The sequence below is a fragment of the Equus asinus genome, chromosome 6 (genome assembly GCF_041296235.1).
Source record: "Equus asinus isolate D_3611 breed Donkey chromosome 6, EquAss-T2T_v2, whole genome shotgun sequence".
Lineage (NCBI taxonomy): Eukaryota > Metazoa > Chordata > Mammalia > Perissodactyla > Equidae > Equus > Equus asinus.
The window spans coordinates 15,057,285-15,078,898 of record NC_091795.1 but is presented as its reverse complement, the minus strand read 5'-3'; positions in this window follow the sequence as shown (position 1 = coordinate 15,078,898).

The following is a 21,614-nucleotide window of genomic DNA, read 5'->3' as shown; positions in this document are numbered from 1 at the left end:
CTGGCAATGAATAAATCACAACTCCTCAGAGAGCATGCCCTCACAAAGCGCATCTCTGCACTACCTCATTGCATTCACTTCTGCCCCACCTGCCTTCTTGTTTGTCGAACAGACTGCCCTTTAAGTGGCCTCCGGCTTTCCATTCCAGGGAAGAAAGACAGGCATGTTTTGAATCAATAATGATTCCTGCCTTGACTATCAGGAAAATGACTCATGAGGGGTCTCCTCCACCACCACTGTCAATGCTGCAGTCAGGGCCACTCTTTAAGGAGGGGTTTTGCATGGGTCCAGCTGCTCCAAGGTAGCCCTCAGGAACACATGGGCTATCACCAGTGACAGTGGCAACATCACATTGACGTTGTGCTCATGGTCCTCCAGAGCACAGGGTGAGTTAGGAGAAAGAAGAAAGGGAGGAGAAGAAGGAGTGCAGGAAGAATGAAAAGTCAGGTGAAAGATACTAGATAAAGGCTGAGTCTGTCCCTAGATGCTCCTAAAGAATAAATGGAATAACAAAACATTGAAAGTACTGTTGAATGTAAAGCATACTGTATTCCTCTCCTTGTGTTCAGACAGTGGGGTTACAAGTCCTTCTCGGTATGAAGGTCTTAATGCCCAGGCAATCTGCAATTGAGATAATTGTTTTCAAAGGGATGTGGATTACTAAGTTTTGTTCAAATTGTGAGAATACAAATGGACACATATCTGACACCCATCATACATCAGATTCCTATGGACATTACGTCATTCAATCATCTGACAACCAGGTGAGATAGATACTACCCCTTATTTTAGAGGTGAAGAAACTGAGACACTGAGAAGTTAAGCAACTTGCCAGAGATGGCATAGTTAGGAGATGGCAAAGCTGAGATCTGAACCCAGGTCTATAAGATTCCAAAACCAATGCTCTTTCATGTCTGAGGTGACAGCACTATGAACAAATGACCCTGCAGGGTAATTATTGCAACAAGTTCAAACCATTCAATTTTAACACAAAGCATTGTCTGTGATCTGAATCAGTAATTCCAGTCACAGATATTTACCAATCATTCAAGTGTTTGTAGATACAGTTGTAGTTTTTAAACATAAATTAATATGAGTCAACTGAGTCCACAGTGGCTTTTTGTCACTCAAGAAGAGTAGCCAAGGAAACCATCAACAAAATGAAAAGAACCTACCAACTGGGAGAAGATATTTGCAAATCATATATCTGATAATGAATTAATATCCAAAAATACATAAGAATTCATACAACTCAACAACAAAGCAAAACAAACAACCCAATCCAAAGATGGACAGAGGATATGAACAGACATTTTTCCAAAGAAGGGGCTGACCCCATGGTCGAGTGGTTGGGTTCACGGCCTTTGCTTCAGTGGCCCAGGGTTTTGCCAGTTCAAATGCTGGGTGCAGACATGGCACTGCTCATCAAGCCATGCTGATGCAGCATCTCACATGCCACAACTAGAAGGACTCACAACTAAAAATACAAAACTATGTACCAGGGGGCTTTGGGAGAAAAAGGAAAAATAAAATCTTTAAAAAAAAAAAACTACAATGAAATACATCAATATAATGAAGGCTATATATGACAAACCCACAGCTAGCACCATTCTCGATGGAGAAAAACTGAAACCTATTCCTCTAAGAACAGGAACCAGAGAGGGATGCCCACTTTCACCACTCTTATTTAACACAGTATTAGAAGTCCTAGCCAGAGCAATCAGGCAAGAAAAAGAAATAGAAGGGATCCAAATGGAAAAGGAAGAAGTGAAACTGTCACTCTTTGCAGATGACATGAATTTACATATAGAAAACTGTAAAGAATCCACCAAAAAACTTAGAAATAACAAATGAATATGGTAAAGTTGCAGGTTACAAAATCAACATATAAAAATCAGTTGCATTTCCATGTACTAACAATGAAGTAGCAAAAAGAGAAATTAAGAATACAATCCCATTTACAATTGCAACAAAAAGAATGAAATACCTAGGAATAAACTTAACCAAAAAGGTGAAAGATCTGTACACTGAAAACTATAAAACATTGTTGAAAGAAATTGAAGACGACACAGAGAAATGGAAAGAGGGGCCAGCCTGGTGGTGCAGCGACTGGGTTCACACATCCTGCTTCGGTGGCCCGGGGTTCACCAGTTTGCATCCCAGGCGCAGACATGGCACCGCTTGGCAAGCCAGGCTGTGGCAGGCATCTCACATATAAAAAAGTAGAGGAAGATGGGCACAGATGTTAGCTCAGGGCCAGTCTTCCTCAGCAAAAAGAGGAGGATTGGCAGCAGATGTTAGCTCAGAGCTAATCTTCCTCAAAAAAAAAAAAGAAAGAAGAGAAACAGAAAGATATTTCATGCTCTTGGATTGGAAGAATTAACATAGTTAAAATGTCCATACTTCTTAAAGCAACCTACAGACTCAATGCAATCCCAACAAAATTTTTCACAGAAATAGAACAAAGAATCCTAAAATTTATATGGGACAACAAAAGACCCCAAATAACCAAAGGAATCCTGAGAAAAAATAACAAAGCTGGAGGTATAACACTCCCTGATTTCAAAACATACTACAACCTATAGTAACCAAAACAGCATGGTACTGGCACAAAAACAGACACACAGATCAATGGAACAGAATCAAGAGCCCAGAAATAAACTCAAACATCTATGGACCGCTAATTTTTGACAAGGGAGCCAAGAACATAGAATGCAGAAAGGAAATTTTCTTCAATAAATGATGTGGGGAAAACTATTTAGCCACATGCAAATGAATGAAAGTAGATCATTATCTTCCACCATACACAAAAATTAACTCAAAATGGATTAAAGACTTGAATCTAAGACCCGAAACCATGAAACTTCGAGAAGAAAACATAGGCAGTACGCTCTTAGAAATCGGTCTTAGCAACATATTTTCAAGTACCATGTCTGACCAGGCAAGGGAAACAAAAGAAAAAATGAACAACTGGGACTACATCAAACTAAAAAGCTTCTGCACAGCAAAGGAAACCATCAACAAAATTAAAAGACAGCCTACCAATTGGAAGAAGATATTTGCAAACCGCATATCTGATAAGGAGTTAATATCCAAAATATATGAAGAACTTACACATCTCAACAACAACAAAAAAAACCCTAATAACCCAATTAAGAAATGAGAAAAACATCTGAACAGATATTTCTCCAAAGAAGATAGACAGATGGCCAACAGGCACATGAAAAGATGTTCAACGTCATTAACTATCAGGGAAATGCAAATGAAAACTACAATGAGATACCACCTCACTCCCATCAGAATGGCTGTAATTAACAAGACAGGAAAAAAATGTTGGAGAGGATGTGGAGAGAGGGGAACTCTCATACACTGCTGGTGGGAGTGCAAACCAGTGCAGACACTATGGAAAACAGTATGGAGATTTCTCAGAAAATTAAGAATAGAGCTACCATACGATCCAGCTATTCCACTGCTGGGTATTTATCCAAAGAACGTGAAAACATGAATGTGTAAAGATATATGCATCCCTATGTTCATTGCAGCATTATTCTCAATAGCCAAGACTTGGAAGCAACCTAAGTGCCCATCAAGGGACGAATGGATAAAGAAGATGTGGTATATATACACAATGGAATACTACTCAGCCATAAGAAATGATGAAATGTGGCCATTTGTGACAACACAGATGTACCTTGAGGGTATTATGCTAAACGAAATAAGTCAGAGGGAGAAAGTAAAATACTGTATGATCTCACTCATAAGTAGAAGATAAAAACAACGACAAACAATCACATAGAGACAGAGATTGGACTGGTGGTTACCAGAAGGGAAGCGGGGAGGAAGGAGAGCGAAAGGGATGATTAGGCACCTATGTGTGGTGATAGATTGTGATTAGTCTTTAGATGGTGAACATGATGTAATCTACACAGAAATCGAAATATAATGATGTACACCTGAAATTTATGTAATGTTATAAACCTATGTTACTGCAATAAAGAAACAAAGAAAAAAACAAACAACCCAATCAAAAGATGGATAGAGAGTATGAACAGATATTTTTCCAAAGAAGATATACAGATGGCCAATGGGACCATGAAAAGATGTTGAACATCATTAATTATTAAGGAAATGCAAATAAAAACTATAATGAGATATCACCTCATGCCCATGAGAATGGCTACTATAAAAAGGCAAGAAATAACAAATGTTGGAGAGAACGCAGAGAACAAGAAAACCTTGTACACTGCTGGTGGGAATGTAAACTGGTGCAGCCACTATGGAAAACAGTATGGAGATTTCTCAAAAAGTTAAAAATAGAAATATGGCATTATCCAGCTATTTCATTTCTGAGTATTTATCCAAAGAACATGAAAACACTAATTCAAAAAGATATATGTACCCCCATGTTCATTGCAGCATTATTCACAATAGTCAAGACGTGGAAGCAACCTAAGTGCCCATCAACAGAGGAATGGATAAAGAAGATGAGGTATATATGTACACACAGCATTACAATGGAGCATTACTCAGTCATGAAAAGAGATGAAATCTTGCCATTTGTGACAACATGGATGGGCCTTGAGAGTATGCTAAGCAAAACAAGTCAGACAGAGAAAGACATATGACTTCACTCATGTGGAAGATAAACAAACAAACACATAGACACAGAGAACAGATTGGTGGTTACCAGAGGGGAAGGAGGTGGGGGAGGATGAGAGAAATAAAGGGGCACATTTGTACAGTGACAGTGGCAACTAGACTTTTGGTGGTGAACAGGATTCAGTCTACGCAGAAGTCGAAATATAATGATGTATACCTGAAATTTAGATAGTGCTATAAACCAATGTGACCGCAATTAAAAAAAATTTAATAAAAGAACAACAGCCAAGCGTGATTACTGTGGGAAATTCATTTAACCTCTCTGAGACTTAGCTTCATTAGTAAAACGGAGATGATAATAATGCCCCTGCCTTTATTTTGAAGATAAAAATAAATTACATATGTGAAAACATGTTATAAGCTGCAATGCTTCATACAGATGCCACTTTATTATTATGATGGGGTAGCACTCAGACCCTGATGGCTTAGCTTCTTGCTGATTTATTTGTTTGTTTATTTGTCCATGGGGCTCCAGGAAAAATAAGGAAGAGTTGACTTATAAGACAGGAATGAAGCTCCACTTCAGCCAGGATGGACACATAGGTCAAGCAGGGACTATGGGTGGGACTCTGCAGCCTGCCTGGTGGGACCAAAGGAAGGACAATATCAGTAATAGCCACACACAGCCCGAACGTCCACTGCATGGCTTAGAAACCTGTAGAAGGAAGGAGCTGCCCAAGAACACATGGCAAAGCACTTGATAATGGCTGGTGGGAAGGCAGAAGGGAAACCCACAAAATTTCACTAAAAAGTTGCATTTAACCTTAAAATATTTCAACGCCTGGCTTGGACTGCTGAGTGCTTTTCTTCTCTTGGGTTTAATTTACTATACGGTAGGTAAAATGTCATACCCTGCTGAAGACACCACTTACACGATCTTCTAGAATCAAATACTTGACCAACATTTCAAAAAAGACGATATACAAATGGTCAAAAAAGCTCATGAAAAGGTGCTAAACATCGTGAGACACCAAGAAAATACAAATTAAAACCACAATGAGATAGCATTTCACACTCTCTAAAAAGGCTAAAATCAAAGACTGTTATATCAAATGTTGGTGAAATTATGAAGCAAATAGAACTCTTGTACATTCCTGGTTGGAATGTAAAATGGTTTAACTGCTTTGGAGAATTGGTTAGCAGTTTCTTATAAAGTTAAACATATATCTACCCTGTGACCCAGCAATTCTATTCTTGGGTATCTATCCCAGAGAAATGAAAATAAATATCTCCCAAAAGACTTGTACAAGAATGTTCATGGTAGCTTTATTCATAATAGCCCAATACTGGAAACACTCCAAAAATTCATCAGTAGGGAACAGATTAACACTTGTGGTATAACCATATAGTAGAATAATCTCCAGATTGACAAACAGAAATATCTGGGAAGAACTCCAGTTAAGCTAGGTTGGGTCAGGTGCCCACCTCTGGACTATTCAATCATGTCCAGGAATAGATCTTTTTGAAAAGGGGACTCCTTGTGGTTTGAAAAGAAGTAAGGAGAAGTCTGAATTTTTAAAAGGTGCCGTAGTTGTTCACTATATCTGTGATGGAGAGAAGAGTTCAGGTAGTATCTGGAGAAGGTCTTGGGTCAAGGCCAGTTTGTTATGATTTAGCTGGGAGTGACTTGATATATTTAAATGCCATAGAAGATACTGAGTGTATTGGAAATGGAAGCATTCTGTGAGGTCATAGGTAAGGTTAGAGGCATGAGTTCAAAAGCATAGGATTAGAGATTGGCCTGAGGCAGGAATGGGGAACACCTCTTTCGTTGTAACAGGGAAAAAAGAGGAAAAAATCAGATAGCAATGCAGTTCAATTGACAGCATTGATGGGAGGAAATTGAGACAGTTCTCTAATGAGTCCTAATTCTTCTGTGCAATAGGAGGTCAAATCACGAGATGAGAGTAAAAATTGTGTGGAATTAGAGGCTTAAGGAAAGAGAGAAAATGTAGACAAGCCAGTCTGGAGAATTAGAGAAAGAACTGACAAGAAAGCCAAAAAGATTACTGGAGTCCAAACGCAGACAAGTGGAGGTTGCAGTGTATAAGTGTGTAGAGGCACCGGAATGCTGGGCCCCTCGATGTGCAGAGAGAGGAGGCGCAGGTTAGGAGCCTCAGCTGGAGGTCTCTCAATAATAAGTTTCTTGTTTAACAACAGAGAAATGTTCATGATATATTGTTAAGCTCTTTCCTCAAGCAGGTTATTAAATGATATTAATGAATGGTTCCAATTCTCTTTTAAGGGTGTGTATATACAGTCATGGAAAATAAGCTGAATTGCGTCTTCACCTGTACCAGATGTTAGAAGAGTATGAGTCTTCCTGAGGCTCCACATCTCCACCCACATTTGCTGATATCAGACTTTTAAATTGGTTGGGAAACCATTTCCCCGATTGAGGTTGGGGGTCTTGTCATCTATGCTTGTATGGCATTCATCTTCTCTGAACTACCTGCTTATATATTTTGATCATTTTTCACTGGATCATTTGCCTTTTTCTCATTTTTAAAAATGGGAATCCTTAACACACCATAGTCTGGGTCCTAGTCCTTTCTTAATTATATGGAAAAAAAGTAAAGAAAGGAATTGCACAACATAAAACAAAATATTAAATAATTAATAGGGATATAATCATAATACCTTTCAGTAATTTTCAAGTGTGCATTCTATAAGGAATGTGATAATTTAGTTATCAGAAAGAAATAATATTTTAAAATTCTTTAGGATTTTAAAGAACCCTATTTGTGTCTAAAGCGTGGCCAAATCTGGTCTCATAGGTGAGTGCTGTGTAGGATTTCCCCTTAGATGGCCTTAAGCTCCCAAGGGTTTTTTTTGTTTTGTTTTTAAGATTTTAAAAAATTTTTTTCCTTTTTCTCCCCAAAGCTGCCCGGGTACATAGTTGTATATTCTTTGTTGTGGGTCCTTCTAGTTGTGGCATGTGGGACGCTGCCTCAGTGTGGTTTGATGAGCAGCGCCATATCCACGCCCAGGATTCGAACCAATGAAACACTGGGCCGCCTGCAGCAGAGCGCGCGAACTTAAACAGTTGGCCACGGGGCCAGCCCCCCATCAAGGTTTTGGGAAAACTGCAAGGGCATCTTCCAGAATTTCAGATCCTTGGGCCTCATGTCGAAAGGTAACTGGGAAAATGGAATAGTCAGGGGCCCTTTACAATTGTCCACCCTTCTTCAGTTCACATTGAGAGCTGAGGAGATCGACTGAGTTTCAGTTCCAGGTGTGCACAGCAACAGAGAGACCCAGAAAAATGTTGGTCTCCCTGAGGGTCCGGTCCAGCAACAGGCAACGAAAGAAGATGTTTCAGGAGTCGTAGCTGTCAGCAATCACCCACCAAGTCAACCCAACCTCAGTGGGTTTTCTTGAGGCTGGCACAAGGCTGAGGACGCCTCAGGCATACCTTACCTTCTCCTGGCTCTTTGTGGGAACTCCTGACAACTCTGGGGCTGGAGAACTGGCTAGTTGAGAAAAACGAGGAAATGGACCTAGGAGGTCATGACACACTGTTAACAACAGAGAGCAACATTGTGCTGCCTTTGCCTCTGTAAACAGCCAACTAAGGAAGGTGCCAGCTTGGGCAGAGTAAGCAGCTCAGCCCCAAACTCATTCTATAGCAACTCTTGTTCTATTTTATTCATCTCAGCCTGATTTACTTAATTTTGCTAGGTTCTAGAACTTTCATCCAAAGTTCCCTTAAGGAGTTGTAACTGTGATAGAAAAAAAAAAACAGAAGAAGAAAATAGGAGCAACGGGCTTCTTTATCTTTGCTTCCTTTTGCTTCTCTGTATAGATATAAGCACAAATGCACTTACACGTCCAACACCAAATTATCTACAAGGCAATTGTCCACTTTGATGATTGTCAACAACTCTCTGTAGAGCTGGACTGAACCAGGATGGTAATGTAGGCAATGTTTTTGTAATATCTTATGTTTGCACAGTGCCTCAAATTTTAAGTGAGGTTCTGAATAAGTTAAAATACCTGAAATAATCCTCTGAGAAAGATCAAGCAGATTTTATCTCCCCTGTAAAACATATAAGAAGAAAGATTAAATCATGTGCCCAAGACTTTCCAGCTAACACATGGTAGAGCTGAGTCTAGAACCCAAACATTCAGATGCTGAGACTAAGGTATTCTTTCTCGATCACTTATTGGACCAGATGACCTGCAAGGCATTGTTTAATCCTGAAATTCCAAGATTCAATGATTTATTTTGTTGTTTCCAACAGCTAGGCACCACCTGGCTGCACAGAGACCTCTGTCCGGGGCCACCTAGGCCCGCCTTAGTTTTGACACTGCCTAGCATCTCTCCACCTTCTCCAACACACTCACTCCCAGTCCCATTGGGAAATATACGTGTTTGGAGTTGTATGTTCAGAGACTTTCTAGACCAGTGCTGTCCAATAGAAATCTAATGTGAGTCACAAATTTGATTTTACATTTTCTATTAGCCACATTGGAAAAGGTAAAAAGAAAAAGGTGATATTAATTTTCATAATATATTTTATTTATTTATTTATTTTGAGGAAGATTAGCCCTGAGCCAACATCTGCTGCCAATCCTCCCATTTCTGCTGAGGAAGACTGGTCCTGAGCTAACATCCGTGCCCATCTTCCTCTCCTTTATATGTGGGACGCCTACCATAGCATGGCTTGACGAACGGTGCATATGTCTATACCTGGGATCCGAACCAGTGAACCCCGGGCCGCCGAAGCAGAAAGTGCGAACTTAACGAATGCGCCACTAGGTGGGCCCCAGTAATATATTTTATATAACCCAATACATCCAAAATATTATTTCAATGTGTAATCAATATAAAAATTGAGATATTTTACAGTCTTTTTTGTATAAGACTGTGTTTTAGAATTACAGCACAGCTCAGTTCAAACTAGCCACATTTCAAGTGCTCAACAGCTGCATGTAGCTAGTGGCTACCATAAAGGACAGTACAGCTCTAATTGATGAGTGTTAACACGAGCCTTTGATGCCCTAAGGCAAAAGAGCAGCTTAACATAGGATTTGTCATATCTGTGGAGGAGATATTTTTGGATATTTCAAATTGCACTATACCAGGTCATGTCAGCTCCAGGCTCCTTTGAAGTGTTTGTAATGCTAACATCTTGGATCTTTATTCAAATCCTGCTGTGCCCTTAACTGGCCATTTTACCTTGAGCAACTAACTTAACCTCCCTAGTTAGCTAACCTAACCAGAACACTATTTCTCATTTATGGTGTTTTTGTTAGAATTAAATTTAATATTCTATATAAAGCACCTGTCACAGGAATGATTGTCATACACAGCAATGCTGCAACAAACAGTAACTCTTGGTAACCATTATTGCTCCTCCCATGCTGCTCAGTCATGCTGGACTTTCTGTGACTAGATCGGGCCAGTAAGCAGCCACCATCCAGAGAGGAGGAGAGGAAGCATCCTTCTCAGAACACTCTGCCCTCCACCCATCAGCATACCCCTCACTGGCCTGTGCTAGGTTGACTAGGGTCACCCCAAAATTCGTGTCTGCCAGGAACCAGTGAACGAATGTGACTTTACTTGGAAATAGGATTTTTGCAGGTGTAATCAAGTTAGGGTGAGATCATACTGGATTAGGGTAGGTCCTAAGTCCAATGAGAGGTGTCCTACAAGGAAGGCCATGTGAAGACACAGGGGGACACAAGGAGTACACCATATGGTGATGGAGGCAGAGATTGGAGTGATATGTCTACGAGCCAAGGGACACCAAGGATTATAGGCAACCACCAGAACCTTGAAGAGGCAAGGAAGGATTCTTCCTCAGAGTCCTCAGAGAGAGCACGGCCCTGCTGAAACCTTGATTTCAGACTTTCAGCCTCCAGAACTGTGGGAGATTATTTCTGTAGTTTTAAGCACCCAGTTTGTGGTAACTGGTTATGGAGCCCTAGGAAACTCATACACCACTGAATTTGGATTGTCTCTTTTCTGAGTGGTCTCTCTCATAGTCTGTTCATATTCTATCATATTCATCTTTGTATTTCCAGTATTGGCAGAGTACTTTGCATACCATAGGTGTTCTATAAATGTTTGTGGACTGGAAATGAAGCGAAAAAGCTTATGGGAAAAACCAAGTCTGATAAACATATAAGGGTGTCATTCTACATCTGATAAATCTCTAAGAACTATTTACATGAGCCAGGGAAAAAGGCAAGACTTGGAAAATTCTGTGGGTGATTGTACTGGAGAGTGATCCGTGAAACTCCAACTGGAGAGTTTTGATGTACGACACAGAAGGTAGAGGATATAGTATATTAGCGAGAAGCAGAAAGACCCACAAGAGAGAAGGCAGTAAGCAGACACCATGAGGCAGGAGAAGCTATGAGTGAGCAGACAGGAGAACAGAGGTTACCCAGAAAACCCGTTTGGCTGTTGGAAGTGATAGTTGTCAATACAGAGATGGAGGGTTCCTGAGTCTCAAGAAGAGACCCAAAGAGCCGCTCCTGACACTAGAGGGATGTGGTCTCCTGAAGAACATTCTAGTTCTTCATGCCACCTACGCACCATCTACTGAGATGGCTTCCTTTGCTTTCTCATTTGCTTCCTTTAAGAATCTTTACAACAGATCACCATCATTCGAGGGAATCTGAGCATTTTCCTCAGTTGCAGGCCTAACTTTATTTTAATTCAATTTGATTCCTTCCAGGCAGTCCTATTTTTACTTTATAGATGAGGAAACTGCCACTTGTATTAGCACATTGATGGATTTAAAGCTGCTTCTTTCTCTCTCTGCCCCTCTCTCCCTCTCTCTCGCTATCTTTCCCGCTCTCTTAAGTTACTCAGGGACGACATGCAACAGGAGAGGTACACTTTGATAGAGCAAGGCAGGTGATGGTGGGAGAAATTGTTAGGGGGCTAGTTCGTCCTTGGGTAGAGCCATCAAGGCAATGGGTCACCCACAGGGAACCAAGGCTTGAGGAGAGCTATCCAGTTTTCTTAGGAATAAATAAAAATCATGGACTGTAAACTGTTTCCCACAGAATTCAAGGAGGAAATCAGAGTAACAAAAGCCTTTTTAAAAATGATTTAATTTAAATGTTTAAATTTTTTCGGCATTGTATTTTCACTCTGCTGACTTTAGAAAGTCATATAATATGAGCAACTCTTAGCAGAGTTCTGTTTACCTGGTCCGCTATAATCAGTGTTGCTACAGCAAGCTCTAAGGAAAGTTATAAGGGTTTTCTGTCCTGGGATGTTTCAAATAAGATGCCCCAGTGCAGCTTCGTCAAATGAGGCGGCAGCAGACTCTGAGACCATATAAATGCTGTGTTTTCAGTGGATTAGGTTGCAGAATTCCAGAGTCCTGGACGTCTGTGGTTTGAGGCAGATGAATTAACAAGAGATGAAGTCATGTGCCGATGAGCGAAATGGGAAAAATTGGTAGAGGCAGTGTTTCATCTGAGGAGCAATGAAAGGGCTTCCCTCTAGGACCGACAGATCACTCACCCCTCTTCCCCAGGAAAAGGAAACCACTGCTGCAGGTCTGAGCGCTACTGTAAGACTGAGAGCTCGGAGATCCCCTTGCAAACAGGCTTTCCAAGGGCAGGACGGGCTTTTTGCTCTTTGATACATACAACCTTAGGGGGTTTCTTCCCTCTCAGAACATGGAAATATCATCCCAGTGCTAGCAAAAACAATTGTCTCTATTTTTCTATATTGATTTCTTTTTTTTCTCTAAACTCTTATATCAGAAAACAGTGACACCCCGCCCCCTCTTTTTAGTTTCTTTCTGGGTAGAGATGTCTATGTGACATCATTCAACCCGGGATAAGGAAGCTTGGTCTGTGTCCCAGGGACACAATCAGTGCAGCCTCGGGAATTCACATTGATCTCATTAAAATGAGAGCCTAAGAATAGCCTATTTCCCCCAAGAGCCCGACTCTGGCTTCCTCCGGCAGAGCTTCTCTGTGAGTACATGTGAACTTCCTCACATGCAATCGTGACCTCTTGTTACCAGGGGGTTAACAGAATGCACACGTATCTTCTATAAATTTTAATACTTATTTTTATCATTTGTTGAGTTCCTACCATGTGTCAGGGGCTGTAATCAGCTCTTTATACACGTTATTTCACTTAATTCTCATTCTACAGAAGAAAAAATTCAAGCAGGGAGATGAGTAAATTCCAAAAGGTCAAATTTGAACCCACATCTCTCTCACTCCTTGAAGGCAGTTACCTTTGTTAAACTTGCCTTCAGTATTCCTAGAATTTTTCAATGAATATATCTTTAGCTGAATTGGATATGCATACGAGCAAATCTTTAGTATAATAGGGAGTCAAAACAGACTATAAATACAACCTAGAAGCACTAAATTACATTAAAAGAAATTGGGACCTGGTAGAAAATGCAGAGTGTCAGCCAGTCCAACTCCTTAATTTACAGATAAGGAAACAGAGGCTCAGAAAGGGTAAGTTACTGAAGAAGTTGACACAATGATAGAAGCAGAGTCTAGACTCCTGATCAAAGGTGTATTGTGACCATCCACCTTCTTTTCTTCAGACAAAATACACCTCCTTCTCCTTCGCAGTCCTGGTGGAAAGCACTCAGGGCTGGTAGGAGGCAGGAAACCTCGGTGCTAAGAATTCATTCCTGCTTTGGTGTCCACAAGTTGTGTGACACTATGTCAGTCACCGAGCTTTCTGGGTCTCAGTTTTCTTTTTTGTAAAATGGAAATAACATACTTCTAACTATCTCACAGAGCTTCCATGGAACCAAAGTCAAATAGTGGATATGTACCATTGGATGTAGAACACAATGATTTATTCCCAAAAATGAGTTAAGGAATACTGTTTGTTATGGTATGAATTTGGCTGATTTAACAAAGACACAAGATAACAGTGATTCAGTGAAATAGAAGCTTATTTCTCTCTCACGAATCAGACTCCTCCTGCTTCTATTGTACTGCTCTGACATCCCTAGGTATTGCCCTTTTCCTCATGATCCAAGCTGGGTCATCTCCACAGTGTTCACATTCCAGATAAATGTTTGGAATTGTTACTATGGAACAAATTCTGTTAATTTAAATTTGGTTACCGTGATAGGAAAAGAAAATAGATACCGGCAAGGGGTCAGTTTATAGTCTCTATTACAACAAAGTGTGATAGATACTGCAATTGATGAGCAAATAAGCAGCCCTGACCTTTGGAAACTTAAGATGTACTGAGGGAAACATCTCTCTATACATCAAAATCTAAACATAGAAAAATGATCAATAATTCACTATCTCTCCCAAAATACAGTCCCGAATACTAAGTATCTTTCACCAAGACCTTCATAATCTGATCAAAATCACCTTTTAGTGTTACCTCCCACGTCCTCCCACACACCTGGCTCACGACCTTCGGAGCCTCTAGGCCTTTGAACAACTGTTCTTACTCAGATGTTGTAAGCCCACCACTACAGCCTCTCTCTCCAATGAATTACAAGGAAAACTGGAAAAAATGCAAAAGGCAACCACCAGAGGATTCTGAGAAATATATAAAGGCAGGTGAATTATGGAGTGTCAAAAGAGTCAAAGGCTGAAGAAGCGACCAAAACAAGGGTGAGTTTCTTGTTTTTCCCCTTCCACTGCTACTCCCTTCTCCTCTGTAAGAGCAAACCACAGTTGTGGAACTATGTGGTAGAAGCAGTGGAGATAGCTAAAATCTAAAAGTAACCTCTTTTTGGCTAGAGGAACCAGCAAGAGACCTCCGTGAACCAGAGTGTGGGGTAAATCCCAGAGAGGAGAGAGCTGGAGAAGGGGGTCCCCTGATTCTGTGTATGAACCCACATAAGTCCCAGGCTTACTTCTGACCTGCACACGGAAAGGATGGACCCAGAGCAGCACAGCAAAGACTTTGAAAACTGACCAAAGATTTAAACCACTGCCCCAGTCTCAGCAGAATCCATGAGTGGTACACGCATAAGGTATTGAAGCCCAAGTGAAATGAGGAGGGCAGTGTTAGGAGGGCAGTGGCAGCCAAGTGCAGGATTTGGACACACAGGAGGGTGACAAAGGCTTTCAATGAAGAGGGCAGCCAAGTGTACAATGGAGGGTGTTGGAGCCCAGGCCAGGTGAAGAGGGTTTCTGCACAAAGGGTGGCATGGCACAAGGCTGTGGATCCTGAATATGTGAGCAATAGGCAAATGCAGGGAGGTGGCAGCAGTGACCCATTGTAAAGTGTCCCAAGTGAAATGAAGATGCCATCCACGCAGGGAGGGTGGTGGTGGTGGTGGTGGTGATGGTGACAATGACAGCAGTTGAGAAATTAGTTACATTCAGGTGAATTGATCAAATAAGAACATATATGAAGGGTAACGGGAGCCAGGTTTCTCATTGTTGGAAAAGGGAATTATGATATGGACTATGGAAAGAGAGGAAACTAGAATGAATGCTGTATATTCTCTATCTCTGTCCACTGAGAGAGCCTTGGAACAGTGATACCCAATAACAATGAGAGAACCGAGCACCCAGATCTTGGTTTCCAATACCATTCTTCAGTGAAAGGAACCAGACCTTATGGCAGCCACAGAAGTGTGCTGCTGGCTCTCCCTCCAAGAAAGAACTTACTTTTCAGCTGCAAGGAGAACAATGAGCTCATAGCTTTCAACTGTTAACACCTTCAGGATCCAAGCTCAGGTTTGGAGCCCAGGCCACATTCTCCTAAGGCCTCAGCCAATGAGTGAATGCAGTGGCCATTTCTATACTGGCCCTTGGCCATTTCTGCCCAATGTAGTGTACCTCTAATAGATAAACTTTGGTCCCTGTTGGTTGGCCATGACTTTATCAGATCTTTATCACTGACTGAGGCTCTTTTTGCCAAATCCTGCTGTCCCTTCACAGGTATTGGTTCTGCTTCACAGTCTGAAGGCTTTCCCTATATAATCCTTTTTTCCCTCTTTGCATCTTTCACAAGTGTTAACCTCCAATGAACCTCTTGCACTCCTAACTCCATCTCAGGTACAATTCCTGGAAGAATCAACTCACAAAGGGGTCCTTGGAAAAACGGCTGATTGAAGGGCTGAGTATGGAAGGTACAAGGTGAACCTGGAACATCTTGTTATACTAGAAAGTTCTCAAAAAATAATGGGTCATGCCAAAAGGACTTAGAAACTATCTTAAAGAGGCTCCCTCTGGCTAAATCTGGAAAAATTTGTACATCAAAGTAAGTAATGATACTAACAGATCAAAACCTATTGAATAAAATAGAAATCCACAAGTTCAAAGGACATAAATAAGTGAATAAACTGAGATTTTGATAAGAAACAGGATATTTACAGATTCCCAAAGTGCCTTCCCACTAAATATTCTTTTTTTTTCTTTTTTTTTTGCTGAGAAAGATTCTCCCTGAGTTAACATCTGTTGCCAGTCTTCCTCTTTTTGCTTGAGGAAAATTCACGCTGAGCTAACATCTGTGCCAGTCTTCCTCTATTTTGTATGTGGGTCACCACCACTGCCTGGCTGCTGATGAGTGGTATGGGTCCATGCCCGGGAACAGAACACAGGCTGCCAAAGCAGAACACACTGAATTTAACCACTAGACCACAAGGCCAGCCCCACACTGAATACTCTTATTTGCAAAGTGAAAAAGAGTAATTTTATAGTGGAAAATTCTGGCAGACACCATATTAATCAAGTGCTCAGAGTTAACATCCCCAGGCATGTGCCACCAGATAGAATGCACTGAGAAGAATGTAGCATTATTTCTGTGATATTCCTGCCAAAGATGAGTAGCCTTGCATCTATGACGAAACATCAGATAAATCCAAATCGAGCAATATTTTATAAAATAAATGACCTATAAACATCAAAATCATCAAGGTCATTAAAGTCAAGAAGAGACTAGGAACAGTTCCAAATTAAAAGAGAATAAAGAGACAATTAAATGCACTGCTTGATTCTGGACTTGATCCTTTTGCTATAAAGGACATTATTGAGACCATTGGCAAAACTTGAATGGGGTCTGAGGCTTAGATAGTGGCAGTATACCAAAGTTAATTTCCTTTCCTTTAGAACCATTTTGATGGTTGTATTGTGGCTGTGTAGGTGAATGTCCTTATTCGTGAAAACTGTACACTAAACTACTCCAAAGATAATGGGACAACACATTGGCAACGTTCTCTCAAATGGTTTAGGGGAAAGTGAGTTATTTGTAGTATTCTTGCAACTTTTCTGTAAATTTGAGATTGCTTCAAAATCAAACATTTACATCAAAAAGAGTCAAAAAATAATTTATAGACTAAAAAAAATATTTGTCTGACACAGAAATGATAAAGGATTAGTACTCCAAATAGATAAATCCTACCAATCAAAAAGAAGAATAGATACACTGAAATAGAAAATGAGAAACAGCCATAAAGAAGAGGCATAGGAAACACAGAGGAAAAAAGCTAAATGAATAGATGACAAATGCTCAACATCTTTAGTAACCAGGAAAATGCATGTTTAAATCACAATGCAATAGCATTTCATATCCATGAGACTGGTAAAAATTTTAAATCTTGACACTGCTGGAGGACGTGGTAAGAGGAGCCTTCATACATTGCCAGTGGAAGCGTAATTGTTATAACCACTTGGCAAAACAGTTTGGAATCACCAATATAAAATCCAGCAATTCAACAACAAGATAAATACCCCATTGAACAGCATTGTCCTACAGAAATGGAATGCATGCCACACGTAATATTACATTTTCTAATAGCTCGTTAAAAAGTAAAAAGAATCAGTTGAAATTAATTTTAATAATATTTTAATTTAACTCAAATATCCAAAATTTTATCATTTGAACATGTAATAATTATAAAAACGTTATTAGTGAGATAGTTCACATCCTTTTTTTCATACTAAGTCTTCAAAATCTAGTGTATATTGTCAACTTACAGCACAGACTTGATATATTTCAGCTCAGTCGCTGTATATGGCTAGTGGCCATTGTACTGGCAGCATAGTTCCAGAAACTCAACATGTGTAACAGGAGGCTTGTACAACAATGTCCACAACAGCATTGTTCACAGTAGCAAAATCTGTGACAATCCAAATGTCCATCATCAGCGGAATTAATAAATAAACTATGTCACATTCATATGAGATGGAATCCTAGACAGCAGTGAAATGCGTTACAGCTATAAGCATCAACCTGTTTGTTTCTCAAAAAAAGTATTGAATCAAAGGAACAACTTACTGAAAAACATATACAAAATGACTTCAGTGATATACAGCTCAAAAGCAGGACCAACAAAATGACATGTTGTCCAGGAATGCATACACAGTTGGTGAAAGTAAAAAGCAAAGCAAAAACATGGTTAATACAAAAATTCAGTCCAGGTTCTCCCAGGTGATGATGAAGGAGAGGCACCTTGGGAATGTCTCTGGTAGCAGAGAAGTCCTAGTTGTTAACCTGAGAGACGAGTGTATGAGTGTTCGTTTTATTGTTCTTTAAGCTGTACATGAATATTTTATGTAAATTGTATTTAAATATAAGCAATTTACATAAAAGTGTGCATAGTATGCCTCTGGTTGTGGGGGAATTATCAAAGCACAAGAATATAATATGAATATTTCTTTATAAGTAGAACATATCTGAAAAAATACAAAAGAATTGGTAAAATTAGTTGCCTCTGGAGAGAGAAACTGAGTAACTGGAGGACAGGAATGAGAAGCAAATTTTCACGGTATACCCTCTTGTATCTTTTGAACTGTGAAGCTCATGAACATATTACCTAATCAATCAGTCAATCAATCAATTTCTGTAATTCAATTGCTTGGAGCCCATCCCTGAAAATTCTAACTTAATAGGCCAGGATGAAGGGCCCAGAAATTGCATTTAAATTAGCCAGTCAGGGGATTATGATGCTGTAGGTCAAAGGGCTCCACTTTGAGAAGTGCCACCACAGGCTTATTCATTCACAAATACTTATCACATGCTTATTATATGCGGGTCATTGTTCATCCGTCATAAAAGGTAAAATAAACATGGGCATAGTTGCAGGAAAGAGCTTTTGGAAATTCTCTTTCGATTATATCTATTTTCTCATAGAGATGAGAAGCAGTCATCAACTCAAATTGTTTTGAGGATTAAGAAATAACGTATAAGATGGATAAAGCTTGAAAACACTATTGCTAAGTGAAAGAAACCAGTCACAAAAGACCACATTTGTATGATTGCATTTATATGGAATGTCTAGAATAGGCAGATAGAGGTAGAAAGTAGATGAGTGGTTGCCAGAGCTGGGGGAGTGAGGTAATGGGGAGTGACTGCTAACGTTTACTGAGTTTCTTTTTGGAGTGTTGGAAATGTTCTGAAATTAGATGGTGGTATTGGTTACACAATTCTGTGAGCGTACTAAAAAACCCACCAAATCATACACTTTAAATGGGAGAATTTTATCTTACTGGAAATATACCTCAATAAAAAAAAGAAATAACATAAAATACCTGGTAAAAGTTGGAGGCTAATACCCACTGTCATTATTTTTGGCAGAAGCAGCAATGAAATCCCTATGATATCACTATTATCATGTTGTGTGGTAATTATTTTCAATTCCCCCTCCTGCATACAGCAGATTGCACTTCCCAAAGATGGCCACACCATTGTACGTTGTATGTCCCATCCCAAGTGCTCTTCTTGGTTTATTACACTGACAGTCTTGCATTGAGAGGTCAAGTCTATGTCTTCTCCTCCCAAGCTGGGAAAATTCCTGTCTGCTTCAATCAATAGAAGGCAGCAGAAATGACACTGTGTGACTTTCAAGGCTGGGTCATGAATGGCAGTATGCTGGTTTCCTTCTGGTTCATCTCTTGGGATGTTTGTTCTTGGAACCCAGGCACCACGTTGTGAGGAAGCTCAGACCATATGCAAAGGCATTTCAGAGGCCAGCCCCAGCTAGGCCCTCAGCCTAGGCCAAAAGCCAGCATCAACCACTAGACATGTGAGTGGACGAGGCTTGGGATAATTTTTGCATCCAGCCTTCAGAACATCCAACAGAGCCCCCAGACACTATGAAACAGATTCCTACTGCACCCTGTCAGAATTTCTGACCTTCAGAAACAGTTAGATACAATAATTTAGTGAATTTGTCATACAGCTATAGATAACTAACCCATCTCCCTTGCTAGACTTCGAGTTAATGGCAAAGATTATGACTTATCTTTGAATTTCCAGCATCAGCTTTAGTGTCTGGCTCAATAACTAAATGAAAAAACAAATTTGAAGAAATGAACACATTCTCAGTCTATGGAATTCAGGCAAGTCTCTAACTTAGGAGAATTGAAATCAGTTCTCACCACAACATAATTTTAAAATACCCTAAACACTTTCAGCCATTTTATCTGGATATTAACATGATAACATTTGAATACTCACTATGTGATATATGCTACAAATAGACATATACACACAGACATACACTTGCTAAAAATAGACACAGACACATATGTACATTCATACACACATAAATAAATAAGAGGAGACAGTTTAATGTCATCATTTTTAAAAATGAGATTTGAAGTCCAATAGACTATAGTTTGAATCCCAGCTCTGCTGCTTACTAACTTTATAATTTTGGACAAATTATTATCTTCTCTGAATATAAATAATTTCTTTGTTTACCTCTGCTTCAAACACCTGAGAGGGTAGAGCAAACTTTAATGTGTGTACGAATCACCCGGGGCTTGTGTTAAAATGCAGCTCTGATACAAGGGCTGGGGTGGGGCCAAGACTCTGTATTTCTAACCAGCTCCCCAGTGGGTGCTGCTGGTCTTCAGTGGGTTACATTTTCAATAGTGTATTAATCATGTTTTTTATTTTCTGTATTTTATGATGTTTGACATCTTAAAAAGCTTATTGGCCAAGGAAAGACTGCCCCTCGCAGGGCTAGCCAATTCTTAGAGATAGCAAAGGGCTAGGTGGAGAGCATGCCTTTCACGTACAAGCCAACAAATCCCAGCTCTTATTCCTCAGCCACCTCCTTTATCTAACTCTCATGCACCAAGCCAACATTCCCCCTGCCCTAAACCATCCTAGGGCCAGTGACCAGCCAACTAGAGACCACCCATAAAGCCCTAAACCCACGGGAATTACTCAGACTCGCCAGTCCTAAACCGTTTACTCAGTCCTGCCTTGCCGCCTTTCCCCCGGAGACCCCATTAGAGGCTCAGGCTCTCGCGTTGCTCCTGTCTCCTGCCTCCTGACCAAACCTGGTGTTCCTCCTGTGGCCCTGAGTGGCATGCCTCTTGCTTCTTAAACTTTTCTTACAATGGCATTGATCTCTCCCTGTCATCACTCAGTCACCTTTAGAAATTAAGACCCAGGCACAGAACAAATAGCAAATCTGCACATTGTCCTTATTTTGTAAGATATCCTTGTGTTAAATTTTCTGTTACATTCCACCTCTGTATACATGTAAACAAAAATTTATATTGAGATGCCCACCAAATAAAAAGCACCTGGTCACCACCAATGATGTGGTACCTAGATGTGCCAAGAAAGGACTTATGACAACATAGGCAGCAGCCAGCAGGAAGGAGAAGGCAGCATCAAGGGACAAATATATGGTGGGTGAGAAGTAGGGACGTAGGTAGGAGCAGGGACACAGGAGAAGCCCCAATACTCTTGGCATGTCCCTGGCCTGTCCTGCCTGATTAGCCCCTCGCTGGATGGTCAACTGTTTTCAATGACCTGGCTCCTGTGAAGTGATTCTCCGCTCCCCCTGGAACATGAGGGGAGAATGAAACACCATCTTCTGCTTTCAAGATCTGAAAAAGCCACAACCCGGCCCCATCTAACTTTATTCTCAGAAGTTTCTTTTGTGTTCCCAATATAAAAGTAATTCCTTTCTGTGCCTATAAATATGTTCTGGTTTTTGTGGGTTTTGTTTTCTGGGTTTTTTTTTTCAGCCGTAACAACAAATCCTTCTTTTGAGTTATTCAGAGGT